This window comes from Triticum aestivum, chromosome 6D (assembly GCF_018294505.1).
Source record: "Triticum aestivum cultivar Chinese Spring chromosome 6D, IWGSC CS RefSeq v2.1, whole genome shotgun sequence".
In the NCBI taxonomy this organism is placed as follows: Eukaryota; Viridiplantae; Streptophyta; class Magnoliopsida; order Poales; family Poaceae; genus Triticum; species Triticum aestivum.
This window is the reverse complement of record NC_057811.1, coordinates 16,521,867-16,547,092: the sequence shown is the minus strand read 5'-3', so window position 1 is coordinate 16,547,092 and position 25,226 is coordinate 16,521,867. Positions and strand designations below refer to the sequence as shown.

The 25,226-nt window shown below is 44.3% G+C and overlaps 1 pseudogene; it reads left to right on the top strand.

The window, feature by feature from the left end:
- The first annotated feature begins 12,909 nt into the window (after positions 1-12,909).
- LOC123142335 (high-affinity nitrate transporter 2.1-like) lies at positions 12,910-18,779 on the top strand (annotated as a pseudogene).
- The last annotated feature ends 6,447 nt before the right edge of the window (positions 18,780-25,226 follow it).

Genomic DNA, 25,226 nt, shown 5'->3' with positions numbered 1-25,226 from the left:
ATGAAAGGAATCTTTTGAAATACCAGAGGTCTGGCAGACTTGGCTAAAATAAGGTTCCTAGCGGAAGCATCGTTAGAACATAAATTGGACTTCATTGCCTTACTTGAGACTGGTAGGGATAATTTTACATCACAATTTCTTGGCACCTTATCTGATGGTGTTGACTTTGACTGGCACTGTCTACCTCCAAGAGGAAGATCCGATGGGATCTTACTTGGGGTTAAGTGCGAGACGTTAGAAGGTCGAAACATAGTGCTAGGGGACTTTGCCGTCAAATTCAGAGTGCACTCAAAGGTTGACGGGTTTCAATGGGTGCTAGTTGTAGTATATGGAGCCACGCAACTGAAGCTCAAACTAGACTTCCTAGCAGACCTTGTGCGGGTTTGTGGGGATGAGAGATTACCTATACTTGTCAGAGGTGATTTTAACATTATCAGGAGGAGAGATGAACAAAATAACTATAATTTTGATGGCAGATGGTCATTTATGTTTAACACGATTATTGAAAGTCTAGAACTGAGAGAGATAGAACTCGCAGACAGAAAGTTTACTTGGGCAACACACACTGTCGAATCCGAGTTATGAGAAGTTGGATCGAGTTCTCGCAGTTATTGAATGGGAAGAGAAGTTTCCTTTGGTGACAATCCAAGCATTACAGAGAGCGATCTCTGATCATACCCCGCAGCTTGTTGACTCTAGGGATGCGACACATGTGGGAAACAGGAATGTCTTCTTTTTTAAATTAGCATGGTTTGAGAGAGATGGCTTCTTTGATCTCATAGCCTAGGAATGGGCTAAGGCCACAGGAGGAAGGAAGAATATTGAGAAATGGCAAAATAAGATTAGGTACTTGAGGCAGTTCCCGAGGGGTTGGGCTAAAAATGTAAGCGGAATTTATAAGATGGAAAAGGACAGGCTTATAAACCTTATAAATGAGCTTGATATCAAGGCTGAATCCACCCTTTTAGATATGGATGATTAGGCGTGTAAGATGGAGGCCAAGCAGAGATTGCGAGAGACTCTTAGAGAAGATGAGATGAAATGGGCACTTAGAGCTAAAGTGCGAAAGATCATCCAAGGGGACAACAATACCTAGTTTTTTCATATGATTGCAAATGAAAAACATAGAAAGAAGAAATAAATTCAACTTGAGCATGATGAGGGCACAATTGTAGGACACGAGAACCTTGTATATCTCTAGTTATTATAAAAAAATGTTTGGGGCTCCCGAAGACAATTTTGTGTCTATGCACAAGCACATGATCGAGGATATTCCTCAGTCCGGGACAGACGAGAATGAGATTTTATCCGCACCATTCACAGAGAAAGAGGTGTTTGAAGCAATATCACACATGAATAATAATAAGGCGCCTGGCCCGGATGGCTTCCCGGCAGAATTTTAGAAGAAATGCTGGCATATTATTAAAGGCGATCTAGTACCAATGTTCCATGACTTATTTAGTGGCCATCTGCAGCTAGTCCACCTAAACTTTGGGACGGTTACATTGTTGCCAAAGAAGGAGGAGGCGATGCGCATTGAGCACTTCCGTCCAATTTGTCTGCTTAATGTGAGCTTTACTTTTTTTTACTAAAGTTGGGACGAACCGGCTGACACGGATTGCACATAGTGTGGTGCAACCAACTCAGACGACTTCCATGCCGAGCAGAAACATGCTAGAGGGTGTGGTGGCATTACATGATGCTGGGGAACACAGTAATTTCAAAATTTTCCTACGCACACGCAAGATCCATCTAGGTGATGCATAGCAATGAGAGGGGAGAGTGTTGTCTACGTACCCTCGTAGGCCGAAAGCAGAAGCATTATGACAACGCGGTTGATGTAGTCGTACGTCTTCACGATCCGACCGATCCTAGTACCGAAAGCATGGCACCTCCGCGATCTGCACACGTTCGGCTCAGTGACATCCCGCGAACTCTCGATCCAGCTGAGTGTCGAGGGAGAGCTTCGTCAGCACGACGGCGTGATGACGGTGATGATGAAGTTACCGACGCAGGGCTTCGCCTAAGCACTACAACGATATGACCAAGGTGGAATCTATGGAGGGGGGCACCGCACACGGCTAAGACAACTGTCAACTTGTGTGTCTATGGGGTGCCCCCTCCCCCGTATATAAAGGAGTGGAGGAGGGGGAGGGCTGGCCCTCTATGGCACGCCCAAGGGGAGTCCTACTCCCACCGGGAGTAGGATTCCCCCCTTCCCTAGTTGGATTAGGAGAGCAAGGAAGGGGGAGAGAGGGGGAAGGAAAGGGGGGCACCCAATTAGGATTGGGCTTGAGGGGGGCGCCCCCCTTCTAGGCTCCCTTCTCCTCTCTACCATTATGGCCCAATAAGGCCCATATACTTCCCGGGGGGTTCCGGTAACCTCCCGGTACTCCGGTAAATGCCCGAACTCACCCGAAACCATTCCGATGTCCAAACATAGCCATCCAATATATCGATCTCTATGTCTCGACCATTTCGAGACTCCTCGTCATGTCCGTGATCAAATCCGGGACTCCGAACAACCTTCGGTACATCAAAACACATAAACTCATAATATCGATCGTCACCGAACGTTAAGCGTGCGGACCCTACGGGTTCGAGAACTATGTAGACATGACCGAGACTCATCTCTGGTCAATAACCAATAGCGGAACCTGGATGCTCATATTGGTTCCTACATATTCTACAAAGATCTTTATCGGTCAAACCGCATAACAACATACGTTATTCCCTTTGTCATCGGTATGTTACTTGCCCGAGATTCGATCGTCGGTATCTCAATACCTAGTTCAATCTCGTTACCGGCAAGTCTCTTTACTCGTTCCATAATGCATCATCCCGCAACTAACTCATTAGTCACATTGCTTGCAAGGCTTATAGTGATGTGCATTACCGAGAGGGCCCAGAGATACCTCTCCGATACTCGGAGTGACAAATCCTAATCTCGATCTATGCCAACTCAACAAACAGCATCGGAGACACCTGTAGAGCATCTTTATAATCACCTAGTTATGTTGTGACATTTGATAGCACACTAAGTGTTCCTCCGGTATTCGGGAGTTGTATAATCTCATAGTCATAGGAACATGTATAAGTCATGAAGAAAGCAATAGCAATAAACTAAATGATCAAGTGCTAAGCTAACGGAATGGGACAAGTCAATCACATCATTCTCTAATGATGTGATCCCGTTAATCAAATGACAACTCATGTCTATGGCTAGGAAACTTAACCATCTTTGATTCAACGAGCTAGTCTAGTAGAGGCATACTAGTGACACTCTGTTTGTCTATGTATTCACACATGTACTAAGTTTCCAGTTAATACAATTCTAGCATGAATAATAAACATTTATCATGATGTGAGGAAATATAAATAATAACTTTATTATTGCCTTTAGGGCATATTTCCTTCAGTCTCCCACTTGCACTAGAGTCAATAATCTAGTTCACATCGCTATGTGATTTAACACCAATAGTTCACATCACCATGTGATTAACACCCATAGTTCACATCGCCATGTGACCAACACTCAAAGTGTTTACTAGAGTCAGTAATCTAGTTTACATCGCCATGTGGTTAACACCCAAAAAGTACTAAGGTGTGATCATGTTTTGCTTGTGAGAGAAGTTTAGTCAACGGGTCTGCCAAATTAAGATCCCTATGTATTTTGCAAATTTCTATGTCTACAATGCTCTCCACGGAGCTACTTTAGCTAATTGCTTCCACTTTCAATATGTATGCAGATTGTGACTTAGAGTTATCCAGATCGGTGTCAAAGCTTGCATCGACGTAACTCTTTACGACGAACTCTTTATCACCTCCATAACCGAGAAATATTTCCTTAGTCCTCTAAGGATAATTTTGACCGCTGTCCAGTGATCTACTCCTAGTTCAAAATTGTACTCCCTTGCCAAACTCAGGGCAGGGTATACAATAGGTCTGGTACACAACATGGCATACTTTATAGAACCTATGGCTGAGGCATAGGGAATGACTTTCATTCTCTCTCTATCTTCTGCCGTGGTCGGGCTTTGAGTCTTACTCAACTTCACACCTTGCTCACATGCAAGAACTCTTTCTTTGATTGTTCCATTTTGAACTACTTCAAAAACTTGTCAAGGTATGTACTCATTGAAAAAACTTATCAAGCGTCTTGATCTATCTCTATAGATCTTGATGCTCAATATGTAAGCAGCTTCACCGAGGTCTTTCTTTGAAAACTCCTTTCAAACACTCCTGTATGCTTTCCAGAAAATTCTACATCATTTCCGATCGACAATATGTCATTCACATATACTTATCAGAAAGGCTGTAGTGCTCCCACTCACTTTCTTGTAAATACAGGCTTCACCGCAAGTCTATATAAAACTATATGCTTTGATCAACTCATCAAAGCATATATTCCAACTCCGAGATGCTTGCACCAGTCCATAGATGGATCGCTGGAGCTTTGCACACATTGTTAGCACCTTTAGGATTGACAAAACCTTCTGGTTGCATCATATACAACTTTTATTTAAGAAATCCATTAAGAAATGCAGGTTTGACACCCATTTGCCAAATTTCCTAAAATCGGCAATTGCTAACATGATTTGGACAGACTTTTAAGCATCGATACAAGTGAGAAAATCTCATTGTAGTCAACACCTTGAACTTTGTCGAAAACATTTTTGCGACAATTCGAGCTTTGTAGATAGTAACACTACTATCAGCGTCCGTCTTCCTCTTGAAGATCCATTTTATTCTCTATGGCTTGCCGATCATTGGGCAAGTCAACCAAAGTCCATACTTTGTTCTCATACATGGATCCTATCTCAGATTTCATGGCCTCAAGCCATTTTGCGGAATCTGGGCTCATCATCGCTTCCTCATAGTTCGTAGGTTTCGTCATGGTCTACGAGCATGATTTCCAGAATAGGATTACTGTACCACTCTGGTGCGGAACGTACTCTGGTTGACCTATGAGGTTTGGTAGTAACTTGATCTGAAGTTTCATGATCATCATCATTAGCTTCCTCACTAATCGGTGTAGGCATCACTGGAACTGATTTCTGTGATGAACTACTTTCTAATTCGGGAGAAGGTACAGTTACCTCATCAAGTTATACTTTCCTCCCACTCACTTCTTTCGAGAGAAACTCCTTCTCTAGAAAGAATCCATTCTTAGCAACAAAGATCTTGCCTTCGGATCTGTGATAGAAGGTGTACCCAACATTTTCTTTTGGGTATCCTATGAAGACGCACTTCTCCGATTTTGGTTCGAGCTTATCAGGTTGAAACTTTTTCACATAAGCATCGCAACCCCAAACTTTAAGAAACGACAGCTTAGGTTTCTAGCCAAACCATAGTTCATACGGTGTCGTCTCAAAGGATTAGACGGTGCCCTAGCATTCTATAAATCAATGAAGGGCTATCTCATACTAGCATGGTTCTTAAAGAAAAAGAAAAACACAAAGGACACCAATCATGTAAACAAAACAAAAACCGAGGTATACCGATAATTGTTGAGGAAGAAAGATGGGATGCCAACCGGGGCATCCCCAAGCTTAGATGCTTGATTATCCTTGGAATATTTACTTGGGGTGCCTTGGGCATCCCCAAGCTTGAAATCTTGCCTCTCTTTATTCTTCTCACATCGGTAACTCCTCGTTCTTCGAACACTTCATCCACAAAAACTTTGTGAGATCCATTAGTATACTAAAGCAAATCACTACCATTAGGTACAGTTGCAAACTCATTACAATTTCATATTAGCACTTTATCTACTGTATTCCAACTTCACCATGGTTCATACCCCCCGATACTACCCATAGATTCATCAAAATAAGCGAACAACACATAGAAAACAGAATCTGTCAAAAACAGGACAGTCTGTAGTAATCTGGAAGTTGAGTAAACTTCTGTAACTCCAAAAAATTCTAAAAAATATGACAATTTAAAAAATTTGTACAGAAGTAATGTGCAAAAATTTTCAGACCCATTTGACTTTCCTGTAAAAAAATTAAATCACGCGCTACAGCCAAAGTTTCTGTTTTTGTACTGCACATAGTAAACAAGCAATCTAATCATCCTAAAACCAAAGCTTGGCACATTACTTTTATAATACAATGGTTATATACAATGAGATAATTATTTTCAGAGAAGCTTCCATGAATTTTTTTACATTGTTTCCATGAGCATGAACACAAGTGTTGAAGGTCGACCCTCACTTCTCCAATGCATAACCTTCCAATCACTTCTCTTATTGAAAAACTTTTTAGGCATGAGAGGCAAGTATTTTTTTTTGCATTTTCATTCTTCTAAAAAAAATTGTATGTTTCACCCACAACTAAGTAGAAACAAAAAGGAAAAACAAAATCTACTTAGTGAAGAAAGCAAACAAGCACACACGAGAATATCAACCCCACGCTATTGCTCCCCGGCAACGGCGCCAGAAAAGAGCTTGATAATCCCCAAGTGCAGGGAATCATCGTAGCAATTTCCAAAGGTGGAAGTGATAAGTATGGAGTGTCGAACCCACAAGGAGCTAAAGATAAGATCAATATTCTCTCAAGTCCTATCTGCCACTAATACGACTCTACGTACACCGAACGTTTGCTTCCAACTAGAAACGAGAAATAAAACTACGTTGTGGGTATGAAGAGGATAACTTTGCATGATATCGGAGAGCTAAAACATAAAAGTAGGTGCTGTTATCATAAAGTTAGAATATATTACTAAATATTATAAATAGCGAGTGTGGAATAATGATGGGTCGGTGTGCGAATTATCCTAGGCAATCGTTAACAAGACCGGTAATCACTATTGCAATTTCATATGAGGAAGAGGCATAAGCTAACATACTTTCTCTTCTTGGATCATATGCACTTATGATTGGAACTCTAGCAAGCATCCGCAACTACTAAAGATCATTAAGGTAAAACCCAACCATAGCATTAAAGCATCAAGTCCTCTTTATTCCCATACGCAACAACCCCCTTACTCGGGTTTGTGTTTCAGTCACTCACCAACTCACTATAAGTGAATCATGAACGTATTGCAACACCCTACAGCGGGAATCCCTCACGCTTGTGCGACACGGAGGGCACCATAGGACAGCACCAAAATAAAACATACAACTCATACCAATCTAGATCATCAATCAACCCAAAGACAAAGGATATCTACTCAAAACATCATAGGATGGCAACACATCATTGGATCATAATATGTGGCATAAAGCACCATGTTCAAGTAGGGATTACAGCGGGGTGCGGGAGAGTGGACAGCGTAAAAGAGATGAGGATGGTGATGATGGTGGTGATGTTGGTGAAGACGATCACCACGGCGATGATTCCCCTCCCGATGGCACTCCGGTGCCACCGAGAGAGAGGAGGAGATATTCTCCCCCTTGTGCTTCCTCCTCCATGGCCTCCCCCCTAGATGGGGAGAGGTTCTCCCTCTGGTCCTTGGCCTTCATGGCGATGATGGCCCCTCCGGGATCCTCCTCCATGGCCTCCGGTGATGATGTCCCCCTCCGGCAGGGTGCCAGAGAGGGCCTAGATTGATTTCTCGTGGCTACAGAGGCTTGCGGTGGCGGAACTTCTGATTTAGGTTATTTTTTGGGGGTTCTATATTTATAGGAATTTTTGGCGTTGGTTTCACGTCAGGGGGGGTCTCCGAGTCGTCCACGAGGCAGGGGCCCATGCCCAGGGGGGTGGGCACGCCCCCACCCTCGTGGACATCCCGGGACTCTTCTGGCCCAACTCTTTTGCTCCAGGGGCTTCTTTTGGTCCATAAAAAATCAACAAAAATTGGCACGTCAAAATTGGACTCCGTTTGGTATTCCTTTTCTGTAAAACTCAAAAACAAGGAAAAAAACAGAAACTGGCACTGGGCTTTAGGTTAATAGGTTAGTCCCAAAAATCATATAAAATAGCATATAAATGCATATAAAACATCTAAGATGGATAATATAATAGCAGGAATACTTCATAAATTATAGATACGTTGGTGACGTATCACATATCATTGGCTAGGACGAACGGTTCGTCAGTGTACCCAAGATTGTTCAGATCCACTGTTGTCATTCCGTACTGTAGGTCTACCTGTACCCCGCCTCCTGACAGATTGACCCATTTGCACTTAAACAAAGGGACCTTAAAATCATGTCCGTAGTCAAGTTCCCATATGTCCACTATGTAACCATAATATGTGTCCTTTCCCCTCTTGGTTGCTGCATCAAAGCGGACACCGCTGTTTTGGTTGGTGCTCTTTTGATCTTGGGCGATCGTGTAAAATGTATTCCCATTTATCTCGTATCCTTTGTAAGTCCATACAGTCGAAGATGGTCCCCTGGACAACGAGTACAGCTCATCACAAACAGTGTTGTCACCTCTGAGACGTGTTTCCAACCAACTGCTGAAAGTCCTGATGTGTTCACATGTAATCCAGTCGTCGCACTGCTCCGGGTGTTTAGAGCGCAGACTGTTCTTGTGTTCATCGACATACAAGGTCACCAAGGTAGAGTTCTGTAGAACTGTGTAGTGTGCTTGAGACCAAGAATGCCCGTCCCTGCATATTATTGAGTCCCCTCCAAGCGTGCCTTTTCTAGTCAGTCTCCCCTCATACCGCAATTTAGGGAGACCTATCTTCTTAAGGCCAGGAATGAAGTCAACACAAAACCCAATGACATCCTCTGTTTGATGGCCCATGGAGATGCTTCCTTCTGGCCTAGCGTGGTTACGGACATATTTCTTTAGGACTCCCATGAACCTCTCAAAGGGGTACATATTGTGTAGAAATACGGGGCCCAGAATGACAATCTCGTCAACTAGATGAACTAGGACGTGCGTCATGATATTGAAGAAGGATGGTGGGAACACCAGCTCGAAACTGACAAGACATTGCGCCACATCACTCCTTAGCCTTGGTATGATTTCTGGATCGATCACCTTCTGAGAGATTGCATTGAGGAATGCACATAGATTCACAATGGCTAATCAGACGTTTTCCGGTAGAAGCCCCCTCAATGCAACCGGAAGCAGTTGCGACATAATCACGTGGTAGTCATGCGACTTTAGGTTCTGGAACTTTTTCTCTGGCATATTTATTATTCCCTTTATATTCGACGAGAAGCCAGTCGGGACCTTCGTACTAAGCAGGCATTCAAATTCCTTCTCTTCTTTGGTAAGAGTGTAGCTGGCAGGACCTTCATACTGCTTTGGAGGCATGCCGTCTTTTTCGTGCAAACGTTGCAGGTCCTGCCGTGCCTCAGCTGTATCTTTTGTCTTCCCATACACGCCCAAGAAGCTTACCAGGTTCACACAAAGGTTCTTCGTCACGTGCATCACGTCGTTCGAAGAGCGAACCTCTAGGTCTTTCCAGTAGGGTAGGTCCCAAAATATAGATTTCTTCTTCCACATGGGTGCGCGTCCCTCAGCGTCATTCGGAACAGCTAGTCCGCCGGGACCCTTTCCAAAGATTACGTGTAAATCATTGACCATAGCAAGTACGTGATCACCGGTACGCATGGCGGGCTTCTTCCGGTGATCTGCCTCACCTTTGAAATGCTTGCCTTTCTTTCGACATTGATGGTTGGTCGGAAGAAATCGACGATGGCCCAGGTACACATTCTTCCTGCATTTGTCCAGGTATATACTTTCGATGTCAGCTAAACAGTGCGTGCATGCGTGGTATCCCTTGTTTGTCTGTCCTGAAAGGTTACTGAGAGCGGGCCAATCGTTGATGGTTACAAACAGCAACGCGTGCAGGTTAAATTCCTCCTGTTTGTGCTCATCCCACACACGTACACCATTTCCATTCCACAGCTGCAAAAGTTCTTCAACTAATGGCCTTAGGTACACATCAATGTCGTTGTCGGGTTGCTTAGGGCCTTGGATGAGAACTGGCATCATAATGAACTTTCGCTTCATGCACATCCAAGGAGGAAGGTTATACATACATAGAGTCACGGGCCAGGTGCTGTGATTGCTGCTCTGCTCCCCGAAAGGATTAATGCCATCCGCGCTTAAACCAAACCATACGTTCCTTGGGTCACCTGCAAACTCAGCCCAGTACTGACTCTCAATTTTTCTCCAGTGCGACCCGTCAGCGGGTGCTCTTAACTTCCCGTCTTTCTTACAGTCCTCACTGTGCCATCGCATCAACTTGGCATGCTCTTTGTTTCTGAACAGTCGTTTCAACCGTGGTATTATAGGAGCATACCACATCACCTTCGCAGTAACCCTCTTCCTGCGGGGCTCGCCGTCAACATCACCAGGGTCATCTCGTCTGATCTTATACCGCAATGCACCGCATACCGGGCATGCGTTCAAATCCTTGTACGCACCGCGGTAGAGGATGCAGTCATTAGGGCATGCAGGTATCTTCTGCACCTCCAATCCTAGAGGGCATACGACCTTCTTTGCTGCGTATGTACTGTCGGGCAATTCGTTATCCTTTGGAAGCTTCTTCTTCAATATTTTCAGTAGCTTCTCAAATCCTTTGTCAGGCACAGCATTCTCTGCCTTCCACTGCAGAAATTCCAGTACGGTACCGAGCTTTGTGTTGCCATCTTCGCAATTGGGGTACAACCCTTTTTTGTGATCCTCTAACATGCGATCGAACTTCAGCTTCTCCTTTTGACTTTCGCATTGCGTCCTTGCATCGACAATGACCCGGCGGAGATCATCATCATCGGGCACATTGTCTGGTTCCTCTTGATCTTCAGCAGCTTCCTCTGTTGCAGCATCATCGGGCACATCGTCTGGTTCCTCTTGATCTTTAGCAGCTTCCCCCGTTGCAGCATCACCGTATTCAGGCGGCACATAGTTGTCATCGTCCTCTTCTTCTTCGTCGTCTTCCATCATAACCCCTATTTCTCCGTGCCTCGTCCAAACATTATAGTGTGGCATGAAACCCTTGTAAAGCAAGTGGGTGTGAAGGATTTTCCGGTCAGATTAAGAATTCGTATTCCCACATTTAGGGCATGGACAACACATAAAACCATTCTGCTTGTTTACCTCGGCCACTTCGAGAAAATCATGCACACCCTTAATGTACTCGGAGGTGTGTCTGTCACCGTACATCCATTGCCGGTTCATCTGCGTGCATTATATATAATTATGTGTGTCAAAAGTAAGAAAATTAGACAAGTATCTATGTAAAGTAAGATTTTTTTATTTCAGAAAGAAGATAAGAACAAGAGGCTCACCACGGTAGTGCCGGCGACGAGATCGGCGCGGGCGATCGACTGCGGTGAAGACGGGGACGGGGCGTGACGGACCGCTAATATAAACCTAGACAAATCTCGGGAAAAATGGAGCTCGGAGGTCGAGCTTTGAGAGGAGAAAGCTTAACTAGTGTGGCTCGGGCATTTCATCGAACACCTCATGTGCATAGGAGGTGAGCTAGAGCACCCAAATGCCCTCCCCTCGCCGTCGAGCAAAAAACATAGCACTGTGGAGTGCTCTGCGGCAGCGATGGGGTATATATAGGCAACTCATTTGTCCCGGTTCGTGGCTGGAACCGGGACTAAAGCTCCCCCTTCTGTCCCGGTTCGAGCAACAAACCGGGACCAATGGCTGTGGGCCAGGAGCGAGGCCCATTGGTCCCGGTTCGTGCCTAGAATCGGGACAAATGGGTCCACACCAACCGGGACCAATGCCCACGAGGCCCCGGCCGGCCCCCTGGGCTCACGAACCGGGATGAATGCCCCCCATGGGTCCCGGTTCGTGCAGAACCGGGACTAATGGGCTGGCCAGGCCCGAACCAAAGCCCTGTTTTCTACTAGTGCCTAATCCCAATCATCATGTTTGGACGAGGGCCTTCATCAACATCAACTGCGGTCTCTATCAAGATAATGGAGGAATCATTCATGGAGCTCGGGGGCTCAACGTCAACATTGCCCTCGGGCGGCCGTGTTGTTTTTTCGAACAGCGAACTTGTATCCGCTACCACCACCTCCTCGAGCATCGCTTTGACGATTCCTTTGGTCGAATTGTGCGGAATTGAGTCTACAACAACACTGTAAAATGTCGCCGCGTTCCGATGGAGCAATCTCCGCCGGTCTCTGATATACTGGAGCCAGGTCGAATCTGGACGGGAATCTGGACGAGTTTGGAGCGTGGTGTCCAGCATCTAGCTCGGACGTCCTTTGGAAGAACCAACCGTTGATCGGCTGCGGAATTTCTATATCTACCACCCCTCAAAATTTCGGCTCGATCCGACTGTCCAAACTCCGGGATCTTCCGATTAGTGCATCACTTTTCAGATATGTTTTCTGCGCGAGAACGAATCCGACCCGAGTTCATCTTTTTTATGAACGGGATTTTGGACATCCTTTTTGAAGGAAGTTTTGTATGGGGTATTGTGTTTTGTTCCCAAACACATCCCACTAATTCTAAAGTCTTTTCCAATATGATCTTCACCATCGCGCCGGTGTCAAACCAGCCCGACAACGTAGCCGACCTGCGCTAGACACGTCGTCGCTTTGTTGAGCCGAGCTCAACTTCTTCGGATCATCATCTCGGCAAGCCGAGCAAGAGTTCGACATCGCGAAGGATAAATCATCACCAACATCGCCGCCCCACAGATTACATGGAGCGGGCACACCGGCATCACCGCACGGTCACTTCATCAAGCCGGCATTGACCACGTCATGAGTTATGACCTGCATCGGCATGGCCACACCGTTGCTTCTTCGCGCCGATGTCCATCACGCCGAATTACTTCAACACCTCGGTTGACATGGCAGCTGCAACGTCTCCAAACCGACCTACTTCGTCACCTCGTCTGGACCGGGGGTTTCGCCATCCCTTCATCAACCTACTCCGGGGACATCGCGTCGTCAGCCGACCAGCTTCGTCACGTTAGCTGGACCGGGGGCTTTGCCTCGGCGAGCCAACCTTTACCAGCATCGCCATGCTGTCGCTTCACCACCCATCAGGCAATGGGTATGCGGATCGAGTCCCAATTTTGGGAGTCACTTTTGTTCGGACTGCTACAACAAATAAACCAGGTGTTATTAATCCTAGCAATTTTTGCTTGTTTGGGTTTATTTTTTCAAAGGAATTATTACTCTGGTTTGTTCCATCATCTGTACACAGATCTATCAAATGGTGGCCGCATTAACGACGGTCGCGTGGTGGTTCGGTGAGTTTCCGTACATAGTTCGGCGAACGCCGCATCTGGAACTCGGACCGACCTGTGAATTCAGGCTTTGCCACGCCTTTACCGCATCACGCCGACGCCCTGCATCGACATTGACTTCGGCGCCAGGCCACATATCTTTAAATAAATTATTTTTCATTAAATTAATTACGCGAGGATTTTTGTTATTTATATTATTATTGTTGTCCTGCACTATTTTACATGTGCAGGTAATGGACTTCGACTGCGTCACGTGGTCTCTTCGGCAAGCCGACGTCGTCGTCCCAATCGGCGTAAATCGGCTCACGTGATCACCTTCTTGGTCGAGTTGCCATACCGACGTGTTCGGTTGCCTCGAGGACTTCGGCATCGCCGAGAAAGCTCTACCTCATCGAGTGTTCGGCGCACAGACCATAATTTCTTTTATTACTCACTTTGCATAAATTATTTATTATGCAACAATTTTTTAATTTATTATTATTACTATTATCTCCGATTTGCACTATATTTTGTGCACAGGTAAATGATTCGGGGCGGGCAGTGTTGTCACCTCGGCGTACTGACATACCACGTCACCTCGGCTGGACGGGGGGCTTCGTCAACACTTCATTAACCCACGCCGGGGACTTCGGCGCCACTCTGCCGGCCTGCATTGGCCATGCTATGTCACCACTTCGGAGTGCCGAGCTCTTTGCTCCGCCACCTCAGGACCGGCTTGGGGGATGGAACCTTGTCCCGCATCAAGCTCGGACTGCGTCATCAATGCCGAACACATTAACCAGCTAAGTCGCTTTCATGCTCAAAATTTTAAATTTTTAACTTGTGTTCGGTTCGACCATGCTCACATATGTTGTTCGTTAAGAAAAACTCCCCTTACCCATGTTAACTGGGGGCTCTTAAAATTTACACGAGCCGTTCTATAATAATGTGTTTTCTTCTTGGTCATTGCAAAGTCTTTCTCTACAGCTCCTTTTTGACTCGAGTGTATGGTCAATAGCCGGATAGCCTAGCTTCTCTCTAAAGCCACTCGAATTTAGTTTGCTAAACTGGTCTCAGAGAAGCACTCCGCCTTCGGGATAAGGAGCTTGAAGCCGTAGGCTGACCCGCTCGAAGTCTTGAGATCGGATGTGTCATGTTAAAGCACGACAGAAGCACAATTTTTTTAAGACCAATTTTTGGATTGGCACCAAATGACTCGGTTTAGTCCGGACGTCAAACTTTTACATAAGTTTTTGGCTTTTTGAGCCTATGGCACTTTTAAACTATTTGTGTGTTTCCAGCATAAGTCTCGTATTGCAACGCCGGAAACCTTTAGAGATTCTGCAAAAACATTCTCGGATATTGCTATATATGCATCGGTTTCGAATTGTGTCTTTGGTCAATAGTTGGGTTGCCCAGCTCCTGTGCTTGCCTCCTATGTTCCGCTTTGTTCGGCTAGGTGTGCAAAGGGAGAACCACTGCGATTGTGCTTCCAGCTCGCATGGTTAAGCACCTCAGTGGAGAAAGCCGAAAACTGACTGTCACAATAAACGTAAACTAGTCAGCGATCCAATGACTATGTTAAATGACGGGCCGTTCATAACATTGGCCGAAGTGTTTTCGGTTTGACCTCGGCTGTCGCCGAACACTAACCGGGGGCTAGTAACTGGCCTCCCAACTTTAAGCTCCTATGACTAAGTGAAAGTTATAAAGCCCACATATCTGATTGCCTCGTTTTCACTAACACAACCGCGCTCGGGCACCGAGACGTCGGCTAAGGGTTGTTTTGTTATTGCGAAAACACCCTGCGTAACATCTACAAGGGGGCGGAAGCCGAAGATGGGCCACTTTCAAATGATAAACAGTCGCAACGGAGTCAAAATAAACATATCATTAGCGTTTGCAGCCTTCCATAATCATCGTTATAAAGCCATAAATATGCATCAATTTGACTTAAGATTTTGGCCAAGATGGGTTGCCTGGCTCCTATGCTTACCCCTACGTTCTCGATTGTTCGGCTAGGCGGTAAAGGGAGCACCTCTGTGATTTTTACTACCGGGTCATCCGAGTTAGTACCTCAGACTGGGTGAAGCTGAAAGCTAGCAATCTTAAAGGGTAACATTGGTCGGCAACGACGGAATTGAAAATTTTGGTTCATTAATACCATAGAGTTCGGGAACTTCCCCGAACTAAATCCTCAATATTTTCCTCCCACATTGATTGGAGGTGAGGTTTCATGATCATGATCAACATGAGAACCCAAAGAAAGGAACCGATAGCAGGACTATTTTCTTTGGAAGATGTTTCTTACGATTAAGTAATATAACATATCTCTCCGCGTACCTTTGTTTATAAAACTATATGACCGGATTGCCTTGTTTGTCTAAACCTTTGCCCTTATAAAGGCTTTATAAAGTAGGACAAACACTCCCCAGCTACTGGCCGAGGAGGTTGAAGCCGATGGTCGGTCAACAAAGTTTTGTACAATGCGGATCCGAGCATTAATGATGTAAAGTACTTGGGTACATAGAGTCATTACACTTAAATTGTGAGCAAAAATCAATTTTTTCGCAGCCAATCTTTGAGACAATCGAGCAGCTAACATAACGCTCTCATAGTTCCTTATTGACATTGATTTCTATCTATTAAGTCCCTTGAGGCCGATCTTGGCGAGTTCAGCTTTCGTTAGCTCTAACTCCTTTATGAGATCTTTATTCTCTTTCCGAAAAGTTTGTGTTAAACACAATAAATTTTTTCTGTCAAACGGATATCGATCCTTAATTCGGCCACCCATGCCCACATTAAGGCTCTGGGGCTACTGGGCTTTGCGCTCATTATTTATAAATATTAAAGGGGCACATCGATCCCCTGATCTGGTGTTGCCACCCGACCAGCGGCTCGGGGGCTACTGCATTGCTTATTCAATGCAGAGAATTCAAAGTGCTCAGTGTTCGGCATGACCGAACTATGGGCAAGCGCGTCTTCGGACAACAATAAGTACCATCTGGGACTTATCCGACATCAAGCTAATATATCACGGCAACTTCTCACAACCCTCTCTCAGGGGCCTGTTCGCCAATCATTATTTCTAATATATTACACTGCGTTTCTATTCCTATGTATGCTGCCGAGCTAGGAGTTGATCCTCAGGCCGATTTTGCAAATTGACCTGAGTCTCGGCGGCTATTAGGATCAACAGTTTTATGTTTTCCTTCAGGTGCATCTCGGGTTTTATACCGACACACACCTTGAGGGCTACTCGATATACATATACTGGCTATATATCTCGGCAGAGAATAAATTGCACCAATAAAAAATATTCACAAAAAATCAGCCCGCGGTCGGGGTGGTGCACCACCTCAGAAGCAGTCGGACATAAAGCTCGGGCGCCAGTGGTTGGCTCCATAGAGGGCATTTCCGGCATTAAGCTCGGCTGAATTCGTTCAATCTTTTAAAAGACCGAGGTAGTTTACGACACCTCGGACACTGACCATCGTTGGAGCTCGGATTCGAATGGCTCGTTCCATAGAGAACTTTTCAGTGTTAAACTAGGATAACCTCCTTCAAACTTTTTCTAGCCAAGGTGATCTACGACACCTGGATGTAGTCCGGCGTTGGAGCTCGGATATAGTCAGGCGTTGGTGCTCGGCTGCAAAAGATATCTCGAATGCAGTCCGGCGTTGGAGCTCGGATGCAAGAGGACACCGCCGCACGGGAACAACTTCAAACCCGAGGTGTGGCGTAAAAAATAACAAGGCATTGATAAAGGCCGAGAACTTAAAGGGGCTCCTCGGATACCCGACGTGTAAACTCTTCGGATTCACCTCGGCGATCCTCAAGATCGAAGATGAGAAGATTTGTTGAACCAGTTTTCAAGACCGACGACTGAAGATGAAGAACAGTTCAGAAGAATCGACGAGCGTCCCCAACTTGAAGACCTGTTCAGGGGGCTACTGACGGTGTCCTGGACTAGGGGTTACTCACCACGTCGTCTCCCGATCAGTTGGATTGGGCCAAGGACCCCCATGGCCGTTTACTCATGGGCCAGTTCGGACAGCCGAAGTATACACGAGGAAGATTTCACAAGACTTGGTGATCAAGACAAGGACTCCTCTCCACCGGCGTATTCCACTAGGACTCTTGTTATCCTAGGCCTCTGGTACATTATATAAGCCGAGGCCGGGCTAGTCGATAGGGATATGCTAGATCATTATGACATTACTCATCATACCCTTAGGTCTTAGACCACAACATATGATCTCGAGGTAGATCAACTCTTGTAACCCTATATTCATCAAGATCAATCAAGCAGGAAGTAGGGTATTACCTCGATAGAGAGGGCCCGAACCTGGGTAAACATCGTGTCCCCTGTCTCCTGCTACCCATCGATCCATGACACGCAGCTTGGGACCCCCTACCCGAGATCTGCCGGTTTTGACACCGACAGCCCACGCTACAAAGGTGCTTTCCTCATCATGCTTTCTACACCAGCGGTGTTCTGTATGTCCATCATCGACAGTCCCGCCGGATACATCATTGTATGCTTCCTCATCGGCGTCTCACTTGCCACCTTTGCGTCGTGCCAGTATTGGATTAGCACCATGTTCAATAGCAAGATCATCGGGACAGTCGGCGGCTTAACGGCGGGGTGGGGAGACATGGGTGGAGGTGCCACACAGCTCTTCATGCCTTTTGTCTTTGATGCCATCAAGGCATGTGGTGCAACACGTTTCACCACGTGGCGCATCGCCTACTTCGTGCCAGGAATGATGTTGGTGGTGATGGGCTTGCTTGTGCTCACTTGGGACAGGACCTCCCCGATGGCCACATGAGGAACCTCCAAAAAGATGGTGACATGAACAAGGACAAGTTTTCCAAGGTTCTCTGGGGCGCCGTCACCAACTATCGAACCTGGATCTTTGTCTTCATCTATGGCTATTGCATGAGCGTCGAGCTCACCTCAAACAACGTGATTACCGGGTACTACTATGATAGTTTCTACCTCGACCTTCAAAAAGCAGGCATCATTGCCGCCTGCTTTGGCTTGACAAATATCTTTGCACGCCCCATGGGCGGGTACCTCTCCGGCCTTGGTGCCCGCTACTTCGGCGTGCGTGCCCAACTTTGGAACATCTGGATCCTCCAGACCGCTGGCGGAGCCTTCTGCCTTTGTCTTGGTCGTGCATCAACCCTTCCCACCTCCATACATAGCATGCATGGTCCTGTACTCCTTCTGCGTCGAGGCTGCATGCGGCGCCGTCTATGGTGTCATCCCCTTTGTCTCCCGACGCTCCCTCGGGCTTGTCTCTGGCATGACAGGTGCAGGCGGTAATGTTGGGGGTGGTCTCACACAACTCCTCTTCTTCACTTCATCGCAGTACACCACTGGCAAAGGGCTCCAATACATGGGCATCATGATCATGGTGTGTACGCCCCCTGTCGTGCTCGTGCACTTCCCGCAGTGGGGCTCCATGCTCGTGCTTCCCAGCGTTGACGCCACTGATGAGTACTACGCCGCCGAGTGGACAGAGGAGGAGAAGGGTAAGGGCCTCCACATGGCCGGCCTCAAATTCGCCGAGAACAGCATCTCCGAGCATGGTAGACACAATGCCATCCTCACCATACCTGCTACCCCACCTAACAGCACGCCACAACACGTGTAAGCCATCAGATTTTTACCTCAGTGTATACGGCGTGCCTATAAACACGCCGTATACGTAGATGCCCCTGGGAAAGAGGCGGGGCACCCCATTTGGCAGGTGTGGTTTCCGAGACCACGTGTCTTTTTGGCGCTTATCCAACCCCCCATAAGAGGAGGCCTTAGTCAATAGTAAGAACTGGGCTTGTAATATGTTTTTTTTTTCTGATAAAGACTTGTAATATGTTATGAGAAAAGGTAAAAGAATAGTTCACTTATCCAAACTCACGTCAGAGGAGGCCTTAATCCATAACACGGGCTTGTAATGTGTCATGAGAAAAGGCGAAACAATAGTTCGGTTTGTGCCAAAATATGTATATGTTACGAGAAAGATCAGTATGAGAACATGCATCGTTTCTGTTACCCCTTTGGATATCTCACTTAATCTCTTTGTTTACTACTTGCGTGCTTCAGTGGTTTGATTACTATTTTTTGTTGTCATCAGACAACTTGTTTCTTAATTAACAGGCAGATTACACAGAGATTAGGAAAAAGGGTCCAACACAGAGATTTGGTATATTTATTCTAGTATACTTCCTCGACAGCAAAGTACAGAACCATTCAAAGAATCGACTCTAGCAGTCAAACACATGACATCATTAGTTTTGATGTTCAACATGCAAGTGTACGGCGGTTGCTATGCATGAAAGTGTACGGAGCACATTTTCTCTAATATTATGGGTGATATTTCTCTAAGCAAAGTCAATAAAGTTGTTGTGTTCTAGAGAAAATGTGTTTTCCTAAAGAACAGGAGGAAACAAAACATTAATACAGTCGGTTATCAGAACCTCTACTATTTCACAATTCAGCACACAAAGAGTTTGACATGAAAGAGTGCAGATCGACACAGTGACTCATATGGACAATACTGGATTAGAACTTCTACTTAAAAATTTTCCTATTATTATTTTTAATAAAAAATATTTCTTTTCTGAAATACGTACAACCATGCCTATCATTCATTCAAAGAAAGGAGTGGAAGAGCGCTTGTCCACAGTTACAACAATTTTCTTAATCAAAAGGTTTTCCCAAATGTGTTGCCAAAAAAGATGTTGCCGATGCAATTAGAAATTGGAATTTATTTTCACATCAAAATAATCAAATACTCTTGTTTGGGTAGACTAAAGAATTGCTTCTAACGAAATAAGATCTTGTTTCCATTAAAACAAGAACCATTATCCTGCGTGCACATGCTTCAAGAACAATAGGGACGTGTTTCCACGTAATACAAATCTTCTCAATTTGCTTCCATCATAAGCAAGTCATGCTTCCAACGCTACAAACCATGCTTCGATGTCCTCCTTTTCTTCCACAAATCTACGGATGTCAGCACCGATTAGCTACACGAGAGATCAGGCAAGAGGGTAGCACCATTGAATGGCCAATGTTATTGACCCGTGGCCATAGAGTGCGGTCCTTGCTAGTTTGCTTCCAAGCCGATGACAAGAACACAAGGCATTAAGATGCTCAATCTCATGACGCACACCATGCCCAGCATCAACCAGCGCCATTCCATCTCACTATCGTAGAGCATGTTCTTCAGTTCCCATTGGGGTTGCAACAATGTATGATGCACGAGTTGATTGATTTGAATACAAACACGACACCTACAAAAGAATATGAAGCAGGAAAATGGAGCAAACTGAACACAACGTAGATGCAGAAATATGAAACATACGAAGCAAACTACCACAGGGGAGAAGCTCAAGTATGAAAAGTAAGCAAATTTTACACAGTGAGGAAGCACAACTATGATGCCTATGAACTATGAAGCTTGCAAGGCATGCGGCCTTGGGTTTTCTTTTCACTTTATTTTCGGGTCAATGTTGTTCGGCTGCTAGATTTTGCATTCTTAATAATATATATGGCTATATGCATCATCATACAGAGGCTGGGAGTTATCCTCTTTCCAAAAAAAGAAAAGAAAAAAGTGAACTATGCGGCAAACCTGACATGACAACGAAGCCTTCACATGTGTTTTGTTAGAAAATCCCAGTCTCATAAACAACGATTAAAACCTTTTTCTTTCATTATACATCATTTTATTTTTATTGTTTTTAACATGGAAATCAAAACACACATACATTTGCTTTACATTAGCTTTAGCGGTCTTATAGCCGAAAATATAATGGTAAACATGATTCCATGCACACCCACGTGAAAAATAAATTAGAAGAAACTACAAAATTTAAAATATTGTGCAGTTTTGGGGTATCAAACTTGGTCGACCATTCTATTCACGTGTGAAGTTTCATGAAGTATTGACACCCCTTGTATTCTTAGTGAAGAAAATACAAATGATACCTTAATATTCATCAATCCGTGTTTTTAACATGAATAGTAAGGTCCCATCAAACAGTGCCACCAAAATCAAAGCATTCTGGGCTAAAATGACAGAATTGAAGTATTTACACCCGTGGTCATGAATGATACAAAAGTATACATAATTTTGAACTTATTGTTTCTAACATGCAAATCGAAATACTCATGCATTTATTTTCCATTAGCTTTAGTTGTTTTGTAGCACCTTTTTGTACATTTCTTTCAACAAGGTTAACATTTTATAGCACCTATTCCTACATTTCTTTCAACAAGGTTCCCATAATGACGCGTGAGGCTTCAACTAATTTATATCCGTACTTGTTACGGGAGTGCCGGTCTGGCTCTAGGGAGCAAATACTCCCGGGTGAACTGTAAATTTAAAATTTAAAAACCTGATTTTTTTTTATGTAGATGTTTATATTATTGTAACAAGTGTGCTTGCCAATTTTCATGGGAAACGGAATAGCAGTGCTTCATCAACGGGAAAAAAATTATGTGTAAATTTTGAAGGTAACATTTGTCGTTCGACTTACTTTTTTTGTACAAGTCAAAATGCTTAAAGTTTCCCCTGAAAATTTGCAGGTACTAGCAATTTGGTGTGACAATAAACACATCTAATTTTTTTCATTTTTTTTTTACATTTGCAAAATACATTTTGGGCGCGCAGGAGCACATGCTTCCTAGAGCCCAATTGGATTTCCCACTTGTTACCACTTATATTCACTTCTATATATTCTTAGCAGTTAGTAGTAGACATTAGATGCACGGAGCCTGACTTTTGACGACGACGACGACGCAGCCACCATACAGTTGCATGCATGTGCACGTAGTCACACACGTCGTTGCTATACTTGGTACTTAATTACTTACACGGTAAGCTACACGACACGGAATTGGAATGTCGTGCTGACTCCGCTAGTGCTGCTGCTGGTTACCACCTGGTCTAAGTCAAAGATTCATTCTAGAACCTGTCAAGTTATATAAATCAAGGTGAGTCAAAAAACGTATCTCGTCGATCGCGACGCGAGTCACTTAAAGGAGGAGGTACCTGGTCGTATACACATCACTCATCCGTACACTTTTATGTGGTTGTGTTTGTACTCCCCAGCTAGTCGTATATATACATACCAATACATTTGGGTTGCAACTCTTGTACACGATCAACGTAGTAATTATCGTACCATGCCAACCCTGATAAGCTCAACTCGACAGATCATATAATGTATCATTATAATTTCTCAATTACGTTAGAAGCCAATAAGCTGTCAGGTCGCCATTAATTACTTGCAAGTAATTCTTGCTTTAGCTCTGCTGTTCCGAGAACACATAAACTATACACACTAGCTAGCTAGATTCCAAAAGAAGAAACTCCCAGCACGGTTTCACACAGCGCTTTCACCAGTGTCCTCTAAATATTGGTGAATTGGTCCTCACCTAATTAACCTTTGTTTCGAGCTGTCATAAACCTCTAACGAAATACACCACTCCATCTTCTATACTTTGGATATTAGGTTGGGACAAGGCGTTGCTCAACAATTATGTTATTAGTATATTTATGTGACATCTCCTCTGTAAAGAAATATAAGAACATTTAGATCACTAATAGATCTTATATATTTTTACAGAGTGAGTACTTATATATGACTATATATCATAAAAGTTGCATATTACTATATTCACTTAACAAAACTTAATATCTATGTACATAGGTAGAGGCTGTAGAGCGAGTGTGGCATTTTGGTGGCCGAGCTACCTGGAGGCCGAAATCTGTGCCATCTAGGATAGTGTTGTGATGTGTGCTGATTTCTTTTCTCGTGGATATACGCCGAGTATTCAATTCCAATACAATGGTGCCATGGGCTGCAGTGCTGCGATTGTACATGGGTCACGGGTACACAGCGTGCATGCATGTCATGTTCAAAGGTGCCGTGCCAGGCACACGAACAGCATCTAGGCATCATTACTACCCTCCCTCCCTCTCTGGCGAATAAACAAACCTGCACCATCGATGGAACTTTCTTCATGTACACTGTTGTTTGATGCCATTGATGCAAATATGTTTGTGGAGGTCCGTTCCTTCGTCATATTTGATATTCTGGATCAAGAGATACTAGATTCACGAACCTCTCCGGATCATCATTTTTTTGGTTTGATGGGTTAAAAAAACTAGCCAAATTATGGATAATTCAAATTGTTCTCGTCATGAATAACCTTTGCCCTCATTTTTTTCGCATGCATCATGTACACACTTTCCCCCATTATTTTTGGATCACATTTTTTTTGTTTGATGTGTTAAAAAATCCTTCAAATTGTTTGACTTTTATATCAGCGATTTATTTGAAAAATAGTCGTCCCCTAGTAAGAATTCCCTTAGCAATTGAACGATGCATCCTTGTTATGTTCTTCGATGTCATAGCATCACTGCCTCCCATGTCAACACCATGCCATTTTGAGTGTACTAATCAGTGTTTTCCAGAGATTAATAGCAAAAAAAAAAAACTAATTACCGGATACTAGCGAGACACAAGATAAATCACGCATACGGAATGATGTTTTTTACCTTTTTTTTTACCAAAGTTTGCAGTCCGTATGACTATCAGTACGCTTCAGTTCTTAAGCCAGCCACACTTCCTTGTGTTTTGATCGCTTCATTTTTTTTTCTTCATCCCAAGCATAGCTTTGGTCTTGTATAACTTTGCTATCTGCCAGCAGGATTGTGTGTGTGTTATTGTTCATTGTGCATGTATTCCCTTAATGCTACATTATGAATCAGTAAAAACCGGCCTTTATCGGAAAAAAAGCCAGCCACACTTAATACCGAGTGTTTCTTAATCAGCGCAAATAAGATGCACTCTAGTATATTATGATGACATTTTTGAAAAAAAAAAACATGTAGAAAGGAGTACTGCCCTACCGGATGCTATCTGATTATATACTTTTTATAAATCGATTACATGCATCAGCTAACTCATTGATTTTATTTTATTTAGTTTTTATGAAGCACCGTGTTATGTTGCTCAGAGATTTGCACCAAAACCCGTTTGTGTGCTTCGTATCATCACACTAGCTGTCCCAGAGCATCACGTCGCTACTAGCACCAGCATGCACGGCATCAGCGGCGCGAACCCTTTCCTTGTTATCGCGCTCAGCAACTCAAGCATCTGCTTTGACGCACGCCGCAGTTGTACGCGTGGGTCTATATTAATGAAAGTACATGTGTGCCCGCACTGCTGCGCCGACTGTGTACGTGAGCTGGCGCTGTTTATTTGCCCGCAAATACGGGCACTGTGCAACAGACTCGTCTGAAAATACGGTAGCTGCATACCCGCTCAGCGCTGATCAGGACAAGTACTGACGGATGTGATAACGACCTCCAGGTGGCTCGGCCACCAAAGCGCATTTTCGCCGTAGAGCCACATATTCCTATATATATGGAGCCAACGAGTTAACATGGAACGGCACGAACACCACTGTGCATGTTTTTTGTAAATGACTGTGGTTTTGTTTATATTAGCTACTCCCACCTTTCATGTATATAAGAACAATCTTAAAAATCACAAATAAAAGGCCACATTCTCGTCCCTCTACCTTTCTCAAGAGAAATTGAATCGTTTTTCAATCATCAAGCATTCATTCAAAATACTTCTCTTTCAAAAAAAGAAAAATCATCCACTGCATGTCTTAGTTACTCTCCATTTATTGGCATGCTTGGCATTCACTACCTAGGGTGTGACGCCCTAAAACTTCCATTAATCACTACTTTTCCTTTACTTGTTGAGAAGGCTGATCATAGTACTCCCTCCGTCTAGGTGAGTAAGTCATCTTAGGTTGTGCACCGTGACCAAGGAGGAGGGAAAAACGAGAGACCTTAATGTTTATTTGCTAATTACTAGCATTGCATGCAATGAACTAACCACTGCATGTCGTGTTTGGTAGTCTCAATTCATTAAAAGCATGCACACCCCTCATCTCTTATTGGTTGATATGTCAATAAACAAGAAACGAGGTAGAATTTAATGCACCGCGCCTAAGTGTTTTAGGATTATTTGGTTTTTGTAAGATGACTTACACACCTAGACGGAGGGAGTAG